General features: G+C 57.7%; 1 protein-coding gene across 2 annotated transcripts in view; it reads left to right on the forward strand.

Moving 5' to 3' along the window:
* Positions 1 to 1,657: 1,657 nt before the first annotated feature.
* SCAP (SREBF chaperone) overlaps positions 1,658 to 14,106 on the forward strand; it is a 59,914-nt gene continuing 47,465 nt past the window's right edge. The window contains exon 1 of one of the 2 annotated variants that reach the window (XM_084205081.1): positions 1,658 to 1,801. The gene's annotated coding sequence lies outside the window, so the exon portion shown is untranslated. Of the gene's footprint in view, positions 1,829 to 14,106 lie in introns of both variants that reach the window. The other variant, XM_084205080.1, reaches the window with a different exon arrangement.

Genomic DNA, 14,106 nt, shown 5'->3' on the forward strand with positions numbered 1-14,106 from the left:
ATCTGTGACGGGCATGGAATAGTGAATAATTGGAGTAATGTCTGTAGGATTATCCTTGGAGAGATCCCAAAGCCTGCCCCCCAGGCCCTGCCTCCCTCTTGAAACCAGCAGGGTCACTGTGTGACATCACCACTGTGTGACATCACCACTGTGTGACATCACCGCTGTGTGACATCACTGCTGCCTTCTGCCTGGTTCTTTCTGCCCTTAACCAGTGCCAGTATCCCAGAAATGTGTAGAGGCCCCACGTCCCTGTGCAGAGGGTGTTCCCCGGGATCTGAGCCCTTTGGAATGAACCTCTGCCTGCGCTGTGCAGCAGTGTGAGCTTGCACAGGGCCATGAGGCCTCTGGGGGCCACTGAGTCACAGTGCAAACCAGTGCTCCCAGCAGCCCAGCCCGGCGTCCAGCAGTGGCCTTGGCCACCAGGACACGACGGGGCAGCTCTGCGGAGCCAAGGCCACCGGCACGGCCGCGCTCCCGCCGAGGCCCCGCTCTGGAGCTGACGCTGCGGAGGGCAGCCGGGGAGTGGATGTCAGGAATGGTGCCATCGGTGGCAGGACAGGCTGGCCTTGCCTGGGGTCAGCCACCAGCTGCGTGCTCAGGGCCGCTGCCACGGGCAGTGTTTGTGCCAGCCAGAGCTTGGGCAACGCTGGGAACTTGGGTGGGACTTGGCCTGAGGGCTCAGCTCTCGCTCCCCTTGGCGTCGCAGCGAGCTGCAAACAGGGGAGGTCCCACCAAGGCTGGGGCCGGTGGTCAGGGGTGCAGGTCCCTGGGAGAAGGGGATGTGCTATGTCGGGAAAACTGCAGGCAGCAGGGACTGCTGGTAAGCGTCAGAGTCTGGCAGCTGCAAGAAGGGCCCTGGAAAGGCTGTTCTGGGGGTGCTCAGCCCCCGGAGATGAAGGAGCAGGGCATGTGTTCAGCAGCATGCCAGCACCGTGCTGGCAGGAGAGCAGGGGCATTGCTGGGGACGAAGGAAAGATCCCTTGGCCTTTGGGCACTGCTTGCTCCTTCCCGCGGCGTGTGCCCAGCGCTCCCAGTGCCTGGCCCGCTTCTGTTCCCGGGAACCAGAGTCACACCTCTGTCCTCTGCACCGAGCCGGGGCTCTCGCTGCAAGGCCCTCCCTCCCGATGTGCTCTGCCCCGGGATGCTCCGGGGCTCCTCGTGCCCAATCCCGGCCATCAACTCCTCCTGTCCCTCCGGGGATACTGGGGACCCGCAGCGCCTGCCCCGCACATTCCCGCCACGGCCGGGTGCACGGGCCGGCTCCGCTCTCCCCCGAAGCCCAGCGCGGCCGGTGCACGGTTCTGTTCGCCCGGCCCGGCCCCGGCCCCGGCGCTGCCGCAGCCGCCCCGTCCCCGCTCCACGTGCTCCCGCCGCCTCCGCGCCGCTTCCGGGGGCGTGGCCAGGGAAAAGAGGGACGGGACGCTGGGGCGTGGCTATGCAAATAAAGACATATCTCATATGGTGTGGGCGTGGTCATGCAAATGAAGCCCTTATTGGGGACACACTGCTCCCTTGGGGGCGTGGTCGGATGGGCGTGGGCATGACCGCGCCGACGGCGGGGGGTGTGGCCGGCGTGCGGGGCGCTGCGCGCGCGCGGTCCGGGCCCGGCGGCGGCAGCGGGGGGAGGGCGGGAGGGGGTGGGAGAAACCGGGCCGGGAACGGGCGGAAAGGATCGGGATTAACGCGGGTTTACAGCTAATAGAGCCCGCAACATCCTGCACTAAGAAAAAAACGGCCGGAAAACCCCCCCACCCACGAAGCACGAGAGCTGCGGCTGCTGGGAGGTCAAAGGGCGGAGGTGAGGAAGGAGCCGTTTCCCGGTGAGGTGAGAAGGGCCGGGGCGGGCGGGGGCTGCGCGATCGGCCGTGGAAATAACCCCCCACCACCCCTGCCCTGCCTCAGTTTCTCCGGGCGGGGGGCCCGGGGCCGCGCTCCTTCCCCCGCGCACCCCCGGCCTCCCCTCCCGGCCCCGCATCCCCGCTTTTATCGGGACAGGATCTGTGAGGAGCGCTGCCGGCGTGGGTCATCCGGGAGGGAACGGTGGGAACCGGCGTGGGTTATCCGGGAGGGAACGGTGGGAACCGGCGTGGGTTATCCGGCAGGGAACGGTGGGAACCGGCGTGGGTTATCCGGGAGGGAACGGTGGGAACCGGCGTGGGTTATCCGGGAGGGAACGGTGGGAACCGGCGTGGGTTATCCGGGAGGGAGCGCTGGGAACCGGCGTGGGTTATCCGGGAGGGAACGGTGGGAACCGGCGTGGGTTATCCGGGAGGGAACGGTGGGAACCGGCGTGGGTTATCCGGGAGGGAACGGTGGGAACCGGCGTGGGTTATCCGGCAGGGAACGGTGGGAACCGGCGTGGGTTATCCGGGAGGGAACGGTGGGAACCGGCGTGGGTTATCCGGGAGGGAGCGCTGGGAACCGGCGTGGGTTATCCGGCAGGGAACGGTGGGAACCGGCGTGGGTTATCCGGGAGGGAACGGTGGGAACCGGCGTGGGTTATTCTGGGGGCTGTCGGTGCCATGATGATTCTGTGCCGGGGCTCTCGGGGACTGCGCTCGGTGCTGCCCGACCGTGCCCGTCCCGCAGGGTGATCACCGTCACCTGTCCGGGAATGTGGGCAACATTCGGGAATCGGCAGAGATGGAGGAAGGGTTGGGACGTCAGAAGTGCCGAGTGAACAGGGAGAGAGGAGAGAAGGGCTTGGTCGCCTCTGCTGCAGGACCGGGAGAGTGTTTTAGGGAGAGGATTACGGTGATGGAATATGTGAAGGGAACAGTGGGACAGGCAGTGAAATACTCCATGGGTTTGAACAGGTCGCTGAGCCCTCCAGAGCCAGAGGCTTTGCTGCTCGGCTCTCTGGGGACCTGCCTCTGTGCTCGCTCAGTTATCTCACCCCCTGAATCATGAACTTTGGGGTTTGGTCAAAATTTAGGAGTCGGCTTCCTCGTGTGAGTCAGAATGAACATCTTTACGTTATCTGTAATCTAATGAGCCAGGGGCTTTTGGAATGCTGAGGCCGTTGTGGGGCTGTGCTGGGGAGAATCCCGAGGAAAGGACTCCTGAACGATTTTGGCCTCAGTGCCAGAATTTCCTGAATACAGCATCCACGTGTTTTTCCGGGTTGTTGAAAGGCAAGCTAAGTTTCTTTTCATTCAAGAGGCAGAGATGAGGCATGAGCTCCCTCTGTGAAAGCAGAGCTGTGAGGGCAGGACTAGGGTGGTAAATTTGGGATTACACGAGCTGTTGTGTAATGCAGAAAGGAGATTAGCTGGCTGGGATTGGGAAGAGAGGAAAACACCCTGGGATGTTCCCTGAACTGTGGCACAGCTCTGTGTTTCCAGGTACAACTTGGCATGGTTTATTTTTCCAATCATGATTCAAATACAGCATCCCAAAAGAGCCCTGAACAATCAGGGTTTGTCTCAGGAGCGTTAACATAGTATTTTAAGTGTCAGAATCCTGTGATGAATGAATTAGGCTCTCACTGAGTTACTCAACACTGTTTTCAGTCAGGGGTTGCTGGGCCTGTCTGGTGTCAGTGCTTGGATCATTATGCACCAAAAACTCCTTTTTTTTCTCCTCTCTGATGAGAATTTAAAAAGTAGAACAGGTACAGCTCGAGGAACAAAAATAGCGTTACCTGCTGGCAGTGGAATGTCGGTGAGGAGCAGCAGCTCCTGGGAATCCTTTCCAGGCCAGCAGCTGCAGGCACCTTCCTCTTCCTCCCCTTCCCCAGGACACTCTCCAGGGGCTCTGGGGGACAGGGGGCACAGTCCCTGTGCTGGGCAGCACGGAGCTGGAAGGAGGGGTGGAAGCAGCTTTGCTTGGCTCTGATATCTGTGATTATAATTCCTTTGAATGCCCTTCTCCCCGCGGTGCAGTGCACTAAAGGGTGGGAAGGAAAGGCTGAAGGAGCTGAGCAGTTCCTTGGTGGTGCAGCTGCTGTTCCTGTGTCTGGGAGTGTTACTGCTCACATCCAGGATACCCAGGACAGGGAGGAGCAGGGAACTGAGGGTGGCTGTCTTGGAGAGAACCTTTTCATTTGTGTCCTCAGGTGAAGATCCAGCCCCAGAGGCTCAGAACAGCCTTGGCCTTTTGACATAACTGGGAAAAAGTTAACTTCTCCTCCCAGGAAAAGAGCGAATTCAGCTGGAGTGAGAGCGTGGTGGGCAGTGGAGAGGGGAGCAGGATTGCAGTTCTTAAATCTGAATTAATCGTGTATGGAGCATTGTGATGAAGGAATAATAGTTGGTTTGTTTGCAAAGGACAATGTCCGAGTCAGGCTTGGGGACTTGCTGCCTCACAGAGGAGTTTTGGGATGGTTTCTCCATCTGGAAGAAAGAGTGCAGTGATTTCCTGAGCCTGGCTTCCTAGCTGGTGATGATTAGAAAGGAAAATGTTTGGTTGTGCGTGCTGCTGGGGATGCCCAGTGTCCCTGCTCGGGGCTGGCAGCCCTGGCAGCTGGCGTGCTCAGCCCTGCCCTGCTGTGACCCAGAACCTGTGGAAAACCAATCCCGGGCAGCTGCATCACCTTTCAGGTGCTGTGTCCCTCTGGGGGCCCTTTGCAAGCCCCAAGAGCTGGGAGTGCAGGCTCCTGAGCCATGGGAGCTGTCCTGAGCAGAGCTTTGGGGTTATTTCTGAGGAGCCATGCAGGGCAATACACGCTCAGGGTTCTGTCTTCATTTGTGTTTTTATTGCGTGGATTAATGGTCAGAACTGTGGGGTGTGCCTCCCTTTTGTTGTCCTGCACATCCTGCCTGTGAGGGGATCCTGGTAATGCCATGACTGACACCAGAGCTTCCAGAATTCCAGAGTCAGGCTGGAAACACAGCTGGAGCTCTGGCTGGGTCCGTGTGGAAACGGGAACGTGTTCCCCAGAGAGCCAAGGGCACGCTTCCGCTTTCCTACCAAATCCACAGGTTGTGGAAACCCCACTGAACAGGAGCCCAACTGGTGCTGCACCCCAGCCCTCCCTCTGGAACGGGAAGACTCCTGGTTTATGTTTCCACTGGGTGTTTTTCAGGGAAATGATGGTGCTGAAGGGATAAACTGTGTTTGACCCAGCTCCAATTCCAGTCAGGAAACCCCTGGCAGTGCTAGCTGGGCTTTGCTGCAGGGTGGTTAATGGTGCTCAGAAGATGTTTCTGAGGGGTTTTCTTCTAGGAGGCATCTCCCAAACCCCTATGGGCTATGGGTTTGGAAAATGCAGAGTTCTGCCCAGAGGGTTTGTGTGGATGTGGTTTTACTTGGGAAGGGTTTTGGGAAGCTGCTGTCTGCTCCTGGGGCTGGGAAAGGAGCTCCAGGTCCTTCCACGGACAATGTTTCCCATCCTGGGCACCCCTGGAAGTGTTACTGTCCTCTTTAACTGTCCCTGCCCTGTCAGACTGTGGGGTGAAGTATCTGTGCTGGCACATCCCTTAAGAAGAGGTGCAGAGAAGGTGCAGTTCAGGTGTTCAGGCATGAATTTGAGTTTTGAGTTTGTCTGTTTCAGAAATAAACACCAAAGCAAGCAGACAGAATGTGTCTGCCTGCATTAAACAGGCTGGTTTGGAGTTTATTTCCTAATATTGATCAGGAACCACCAGTGCTGATTTCTGTTCTGAAGGAGAGTTTTGAGCCAGGAAACGTGTCCTGTGCAGGGAGAGGAGCCCCAGCCCAGGAGAAAGGAGCAGGGAAGGAGTTGTGCTCAGCTCAGATCCTGCTTGGCTGAGGTGGAAGGGAACTGAGGAAAAGAGTGAATCTCCCCTGGGCTCCTTGGGATGGCGAACGGCTCCAGGTGCTTCCCGGGCAAACTTTGCCTCACAAAAGCAGAGCTGGAGCTGGGCAGGAATCCTTGAAGTGCTGATTTCTCTTCACACTCCTGCAGTCAGGGTGATTCAAAGCCAGAGGTGTTTCCATTCCTCTTTTGGAGAGCGGCAAGGCCACAAAGGGAGGGTTAAGATAAAAATCAAACCTGACTGTCACAGGGCACACACAGTTATTCTGGGAATGTCCTCATGGCAAAAGGTGGTAAAGGAAAGAACAGAGAGGAGAACTCCATGTGTGGCACCCCCAAAACTGGGGTGTTCAGCACCTTTTGACTCCTGGTGAGCAACTGGTGGTGGTGGCAGGCTACAGAAAGGAAGGGCAGCCTTGCAAGCTGTCCTTTCAGGGAGGTATTTCTGTGTGCTCAAAGCACAAACTAAAAAAGGCCTGAAAGCTTTAGGAGGCATCTTTGGGACATGGAAAGCCAGTGATGTTTCTAAAGCCTGGAGGAGAGCGAGCAGTTGGTGTGGGAGGGAGTGGGACAAGGAGGATGGGGAGTAGTGCTCATCCCAAAATCCCACAGCAGGTGGGAAATGGTTGGAAAGCACCTGGCAAGGAGCAGGAGTGCAGAGCAGCTGGTGCTGCTTTGCCACAGGTACTCCTAGGCAGGGTGAGCTTGCTCTTTCCAGGGTAAGATACCAGGGCTGTTTCTGGCTGCAGAAAAGCAGCTGTGGCCGTGAATCCTCTCAGGTTTGATTTTTATCCAAAGAGGAGTCTTGAGCAGGTGCAATTGAAACAAACTCCAAGCCTAAGAAGGTGCCAGGCTATGATGGTTAAATAAATGCATTCAGAGCAGCAGTGACAGCCTTTTTAATGGGCCTGGGTGTTCTGAGGGGGGCTCTGGGGGGCTCACTCACCCCTGAGGGGGGCTCTGGGGGCTCACTCACCCCTGAGGGGGGCTCTGGGGGGCTCACTCACCACTGAGGGGGGCTCTGGGGGGCTCACTCACCCCTGAGGGGGGCTCTGGGGGGCTCACTCACCCCTGAGGGGGGCTCTGGGGGGCTCACTGACCACTGAAGTGCCAGAACAGACTGTGCACATGCAAATTGTAAATGACATAAAGCAGGCAAGGGCTGCACGTGTGACTCAGGAGTGAGAAATGGGTTTGTGCAATTAACCATGGCCTGAAATTGGGCTGCTGGTGGGAAGGACAGTGGTGAGGTTAGGGATCAAGCAAAAATAGCCAGCTGCAGGCATGAGGATAATTGATGAGGTGTAATCCCTAATTAAAGGAACCTGGTGACCTCCTGTGTGTGTGGGAAGGGGGAGGTGAAAGTTGGAGTGTGGAAATTGCTGGTGGTAGCCTTGGCAGCACTGTGGGAAGAGCACTGGGGCTTCTCCAGCCTCAGCAATTCCATGGCTCCACATCCCCCTGCTGGGGCTGGCTGTGCCCACTGGGAGCAGAAGGGGTTAAATGGCAGGGAGAGCCCAGGGAAAACCAAACCCAACCCCTGTGACACCTGTGGGCATTTCTGGGACTGCCAAAGAGCAAACTGCATAAACATCTGTTGGGAATAACTTGGGCAAAGCTTGTGATGCTCTGAGTGGGGGCCCTGTGCAAGCCCCCAGAGCCACTGCAGCCCTGTGGCTGTCCCTGTGACTGTCCCTGTGTCCCTGTGACTGTCCCTGTGCTGTCACTGCTCTGGGGTGCTCTGTGTCCCTGCCCATGGCTGGGGCAGTGGGACAGGGGCTGTCCCTGTGTCCCTGTGGCTGTCCCTGTGCTGTCACTGCTCTGGGGTGCTCTGGGTCCCTGCCCGTGCTGGGGCAGTGGGACAGGGGCTGTCCCTGTGGCTGTCCCTGTGCTGTCACTGCTCTGGGGTGCTCTGTGTCCCTGCCCATGCTGGGGCAGTGGGACAGGGGCTGTCCCTGTGTCCCTGTGGCTGTCCCTGTGCTGTCACTGCTCTGGGGTGCTCTGTGTCCCTGCCCATGCTGGGGCAGTGGGACAGGGGCTCTCCCTGTGTCCCTGTGGCTGTCCCTGTGCTGTCACTGCTCTGGGGTGCTCTGTGTCCCTGCCCGTGCTGGGGCAGTGGGACAGGGGCTGTCCCTGTGTCCCTGTGACTGTCCCTGTGGCTGTAACTGCTCTGGGGTGCTCTGGGCTCTGTGTCCCTGCCCGTGCTGGGGCAGTGGGACAGGGGCTGTCCCTGCTGGCAGGATGAGCAGTGCTGTGTCCTTCAGGGCTGGCCTTGGGAGGTGCCCAGGGAGCTCTCAGGGCTGTGCCCAAGGGCTCAGCTGCAGTTTGTGTCCCTCACAGGCTTTGCTGGGGACTGGGGGTGGCCTGGGCTCCTTGGTGTTTGTCCCTAGCATGAGCAGTGCTGAGGACCTCAGGATGGCACTGACAGAGCAAGTGAGCATTCCAGGGATGGCACAGAACCAGAGGATCCTGGGCTGGGTTGGACAGGGCCTTAAAGCCCATCTTGTTCCATTCCCTGCCATGGCAGGGACAGCTTCCACTATCCCAGCTCCAAGCCCTGTCCAGCCTGGCCTTGGATAACCCAGGGATTGAGCAGCCACAGCTTCTTCTCTTCCAGGGCCTCTCCACCCTCACAGGAACAATTCCCAATCTCCCATCCATCCCTGCCCCTGGCAGTGGGAGCCATTCCCTGTGTCCTGTCCCTCCATCCCTTGTCCCCAGTCCCTCTCCAGCTCTCCTGGAGCCCCTTCAGGCCCTGCAAGGGGCTCTGAGCTCTCCTCTCCAGGGGAACATTCCCAGCTCTCCAGCCTGGTTCCAGCCCTCTCTTCCGGACTCACTCCAGCAGCTTCACATCCTTGTGCTGTTGAACCCCAAGACTTTGCACAAGTCCAGGCAGATGATCCAAAAGAATTTTGCCTCTTTTGTACTCCAAACAAGAGGCTTGGGCTGAGATGTTGACCCTGGGCTGGTGGAGAGGACTAGGAAGGAGCATGAGCAGAATTACTACCTGTAGTAGAAAGGGAAGAGCATTGCAGGTCTGTGCTGGACGAGCTGTTTACAGAGGCTCCAGCCTGGAGTGGAATTGATGGGGTCCCTGGTGTGTGTGCCTGGCTCTGGGCTGGGTGGCACTGCCCAGCTGGCCTTCCTGGGGATGCTCTGGGCTGTAACTGCGCGGGGCTGTTGCATCAGGCTCTGCTGTTTTTAGGAGAAAGTGATTCCCCAGCCACTTGTGGAGCGGCTGCATGGATAAACAAAGAGGAGGAGATTGTTCCAAAGGGATCACGTGGATGCTTTGTGTCGGGGTTTGCCAGGGCAGGCTCCCTGTGACTCCTGAGCATGGCCAGGAGAGCTCCAGGAGCAGCCTGGAGACCCTGCAGCCAGCCAGGGGTGGTCAGGAGAGCTCCAAGAGCAGCCTGGGGACCCTGCAGCCAGCCTGGGGTGCCCCAAGAGCAGCCTGGGGACCCTGCAGCCAGCCAGGGGTGCCCCAAGAGCAGCCTGGGGACCCTGCAGCCAGCCAGGGGTGGCCAGGAGTGCCCCAAGAGCAGCCTGGGGACCCTGCAGCCAGCCTGGGGACCCTGCAGCCAGCCTGGGGCTCGTGTCCCAGGGGCTCCCAAGGGAGCCTGGCTTTGCTCAGCAGTGCCTGCTGGCTCTCTGCTGGCTGTGTAACCCCTGAGACAGGGACATTGTCCTGGGAACAGGATTTCCCTGGCTTAGCTGGGGTTTATTTTGAGCTGCTGCTCTGGAGTTTGATGCACACAGGGAGTTGCACACAGCGTTATCCCTGGGGTCCCCTTCCTGATCAAGTCTGCTGCAGCTGGAAAAGCCTTCCAGAGGCTGCTCTCTGTCTTTGGGCATCCTTGAGCTCCCCTGTGTCCCTTGTGGGCTGAGGAGAGGAGCAGGAGTGCTCAGTGCTCTGTGAGGATGGATTTGCACCCTCATTCCATTCCTCATTCCTCACACAGGGTTTCCTGTTTCACACTGCATCCTGTCACACCTCCAGGGAATTGAGGATGGGGATTCCAGGGTGGTTTTTCCCTCTGTGCATCACATCCCATTTGCTGGAACTGGGTGATCCTTAAGGCTCCTTCCTGCCCAAACCACTCTGGGATTCTGTGCCTGTGGAGGTGGATTCCCAACTCTGCAGGAGAAAAAGGGCTTGGGAAATGTTTCCTTGTGTTTGGAATCTCTGTTCTTCTCTGTTTCCTTGTGTTTGGAAGCTCTGTGCAAGGGAGCTTCCCTTGGCTGGATGCACCAGGAGGAGTGAACTTTGAAATGGTGTTTTTTCTAAATTTGGATATTTTCTCTTTTGTCTCAAATCCCAGACTTCTGTTCTTTGTGGCTCTGATGTGGAACATCCTATCCTGTCTCATCATCCACAGCAACAAGTTGTTGTCTGGTGCTGTTGGGAGTATTTTGGGAAGGAAGAAAGGATAGAAACCACATTCAGTGAACGACTTCCTAAGCAGGAGTGTAACTGAGTTCTTCTCTTGTGGTAGAAAAGTTTAAAGATGTCCTGAAAACCATTTTGGAAACTGATTTTGAATGCCAGCCCCTGTTTTGGGAGCAGATAATTTATCTGACAAGTAGAGATTACTGAAGTGTTCTCTTTAAATCTTCGTTGTTGTTGCTACTCCAGCTTTTCAAGAGATGTTAATAATATGTAACACGAGTGAAATGCCACCTACAAAATAGGGTCTGTTCCAGACAACCTCTGAATTTTTAAACTCAAACCATAAATGAATGTTGCAGAGGGAGGAAAACAGGCAAAAAGAAGTGGGGCAAAACTGGCAGAGTCAGGCACAACAGGTAAAATGAAGTTTGCACATTTTGGGGATTGAAATCTGGCTCCAAAACTTGTGTCAGCCTTTCAGCCCTGCTGTAGGAGCTGGGCTGGAGGGAGCGGACTCAGCTGTCATTTTCTACCTTTTGAATATGGAAAGTGCCCCTCCTGCGAAGGACAATCCCCTGAGGGCTGTTCCGGAGCCTTGTTCCCGAGGCAGTGCTGGGATTAACCCCTTGCAGCCTGCCCAGGCTTGGTGCACGGCTGGGATTTTCCCATAGGAAGTGCTCTGTTCCTCGTGACCTCGGTGTCCTCTGGCAGCACAAAGCCCCTCATTCTTCCCATGGGAATGCCAGGGGAGAGCAGGACCTTGGTGTTAGAGCCCATTGTGCAGCTCCTCTCTGAAGGAGCTTGTCTGGAGCCAGGCTCTTGTTTTCCCACCTCTGAAGTCCTGAGGAATGTTCCCTGGCCCCTGCTGAGGAGAGGAGAGCTGGGTTCTGAGCTCTGTGCCTCTCTCCTGCCCTCCCTTTGTGCAGTGTGGGCTTTGGGAGCTCCCACGGCAGCAGTGAGAGCGCCGGGTGATCACTCGGATCATCGGAGCCCTGAGCCACCTCCCAACACAGGGCCAGGAAATCCAGCTGCTTTTCTGGGCTGTGAGCAGTGCAGGATCTGCTGTCTGCACCTGCAGGGAGCTGAGGTCTCCCCTGTTCTGGGGTGTCTGTGCTGCTGGGTGCGGGCTCTGCTGCGGGGTCACGGCGCTGGGGAGGGCTGGGAGCTGTTGGCAGCCCGTGGATCCCAGGTTTGGGGTGGCTCCTGTCTGCAGCCCCTGGATCCCAGGTTTGTGGGGCTCCTGTCTGCAGCCCGTGGATCCCAGGTTTGGGGTGGCTCCTGTTTGCAGCCCGTGGATCCCAGGTTTGGGGTGGCTCCTGTTTGCAGCCCATGGATCCCAGGTTTGTGGGGTTCCTGTCTGCAGCCTGTGGATCCCAGGTTTGGGGTGGCTCCTGTCTGCAGCCCCTGGATCCCAGGTTTGGGGTGGCTCCTGTCTGCAGCCTGTGGATCCCAGGTTTGTGGGGCTCCTGTTGGCAGCCCGTGGATCCCAGGTTTGGGGTGGCTCCTGTCTGCAGCCCATGTGTGGATCCCAGGTTTGGGGTGGCTCCTGTCTGCAGCCCATGTGTGGATCCCAGGTTTGTGGGGCTCCTGTTGGCAGCCCGTGGATCCCAGGTTTGGGGGGGCTCCTGTCTGCAGCCCATGTGTGGATCCCAGGTTTGTGGGGCTCCTGTCTGCAGCCTGTGGATCCCAGGTTTGTGGGGCTCCTGTTTGGGGTGGCTCCTGTCTGCAGCCCGTGGATCCCAGGTTTGGGTGGCTCCTGTCTGCAGCCCGTGGATCCCAGGTTTGTGGGGCTCCTGTCTGCAGCCTGTGGATCCCAGGTTTGTGGGGCTCCTGTTGGCAGCCTGTGGATCCCAGGTTTGGGGTGGCTCCTGTCTGAAGCCCGTGGATCCCAGGTTTGTGGGGCTCCTGTCTGCAGCCCGTGGATCCCAGGTTTGGGGTGGCTCCTCTTTGCAGCCTGTGGATCCCAGGTTTGTGGGGCTCCTGTTGGCAGCCCGTGGATCCCAGGTTTGGGGTGGCTCCTGTCTGCAGCCCGTGGATCCCAGGTTTGGGGTGGCTCCTGTCTGCAGCCCGTGGATCCCAGGTTTGGGGGGGCTCCTGTTTGGGGTGGCTCCTGTCTGCAGCCCGTGGATCCCAGGTTTGGGGTGGCTCCTGTTGGCAGCCCGTGGATCCCAGGTTTGGGGTGGCTCCTCTGCTCTGTGAGAGCTGGGAGGAGCCCGGGGCTGGGGGAAATGCCTGTGACCCCTCCCTGTGTCACAGGATACCGGGGAGGAGGCACTGTCCTGCCTGCAGCCTCCCTCCTGCCCCACTGGGGTGTTTGCTGAGACCCCTGCTGAAGGGAGGAATGATGGGTCTGACTCCATGTGCTCAGCAGGCTCATTTATTATTTTATGATCTATATTATATTAAAGATTGCTATACTAAAGAATAGAGAAAGGATACAGGCAGAAGGCTGAAAGATACTAATGCAAACCCGTGACTCTCTCCAGAGCCCTGACACAGCTGGTGGTGATTGGTCATTAAGTCAAAACATTCCAAAGCAGCAAAACACAGGAGAAGCAAATGAGATAATATTGTTTTCCTTTTTCTCTGAGGCTTCTCAGCCTCCCAGGAGAAGACTCCTGGGCAAGGGGGTTATTCCAGCAAATACAGCAGTGACAGGTCACGATGTGAGCTGGAGCCAGGGAGGTGTGTCAGTCACAGCAGGATGTGAGGAGCTCTGGCTGCTCTGGTGCCAGTCCTGCTGCTGCCCCGCTGTGCTCTGGGGCAGCTCTGAGGGCAGAGGCTCCCTGGTCCCCGGAGCCTGGGTGGCATTGGTGGCTCTGTGGGTACAGGGCAGTGCCTGCAGCACCAGCAGGGGCAATTACTGCTGCTGGTCCTTGGCCCAGCTGGCCCTCAGCTGTGTCAGCATCACCTTGAGCTGTTCCAGCAGCACAGACCGACCCAGTGACCTTCATAAATCCTCATCTTCAGTACTTTCTTCCTTCTTCCCCATTCCTTCTTCCACTGTCCTTCCCCAAACACAGCCCTGGCAGGAAAGCTCTGGGATCCCCCACCTGCCCCAGGGCTGGGCTGGGCAGCCAGGTCGGCCCCTGGCTGTGTGGGTCCTGCTGGGATGCTGGAAAAGGGGGCAGAAGGACCACGCTGGGTCTGCTCCTGCTTTGCCAGGCTTGGGGCTGGAAATGGAAAATGCTGGGTTAAAATCCCCATTGGAGCTTCAGATATAGGCAACACGATGGAGCCAATTACTGAATCTGTTCAAGGGCAAGAAAAGCACAATGGAATGGGGATTTATTTGGGATTTTTCCTCCTATTTCCCCCCTCCAGGCTCCACTGGCTCAGCTGTGTGTTTTTATTGCACTGATGCTGAGGCTTTCTTCCAGAGCATTTTGTGGGAAACTGAGGAGTTGAGTGTGCCTAAAACCCCAGGTGACTGTGTGTTAGAAAAGGGAAGGTTTCCTACCTTTGTTGGCTTATCTTCTCAGCTGACAGTGGGCTCTGCTGTCCTTCCCTGCCCTGGGTGTCCAGGGAGGCTCCTGGGAAGGCTGTAAAGCCTTTCAGGCAGAAATGTAAAGAATTTGGAACATGTAACTATTGTTGAGTGAGATAAAAGCTTTTGTCTGGGGAAAAGTAGCAAGTTTGAGTTGATTTTTTTTTTCCTGCAAAAGGAAGTTCTACATTTCTTCCTTCTGCTGGTCAGCCTTGTTTTTGTAGGAGTGCAGGACCCAGGAGCTGGGGGGGGTCGGGCTGTGCTCCAGGGAACAGGGACAGGAGCAGAGGGAACGGCCCCAGGCTGGGCCAGGGAGGCTCAGGGTGGATTTTGGGAAATTCCTTCACTCAAGAGAGGTTCAGTGTTGGCAGGGGCTGCCCAGGGCAGTGCTGAGTCCCCATCCCTGGAGGTGTCACTCAGTGCTCTGGGCTGGGGACACGGTGGGCACTGGGCACAGGGTGGACTCAGGGACCTGGGGGGGCTTTTCCAAGCTCACTGGTCCTGGGG

The sequence above is a fragment of the Fringilla coelebs genome, assembly GCF_963513975.1.
Source record: "Fringilla coelebs genome assembly, chromosome: 1".
Classification (NCBI taxonomy): Eukaryota; Metazoa; Chordata; class Aves; order Passeriformes; family Fringillidae; genus Fringilla; species Fringilla coelebs.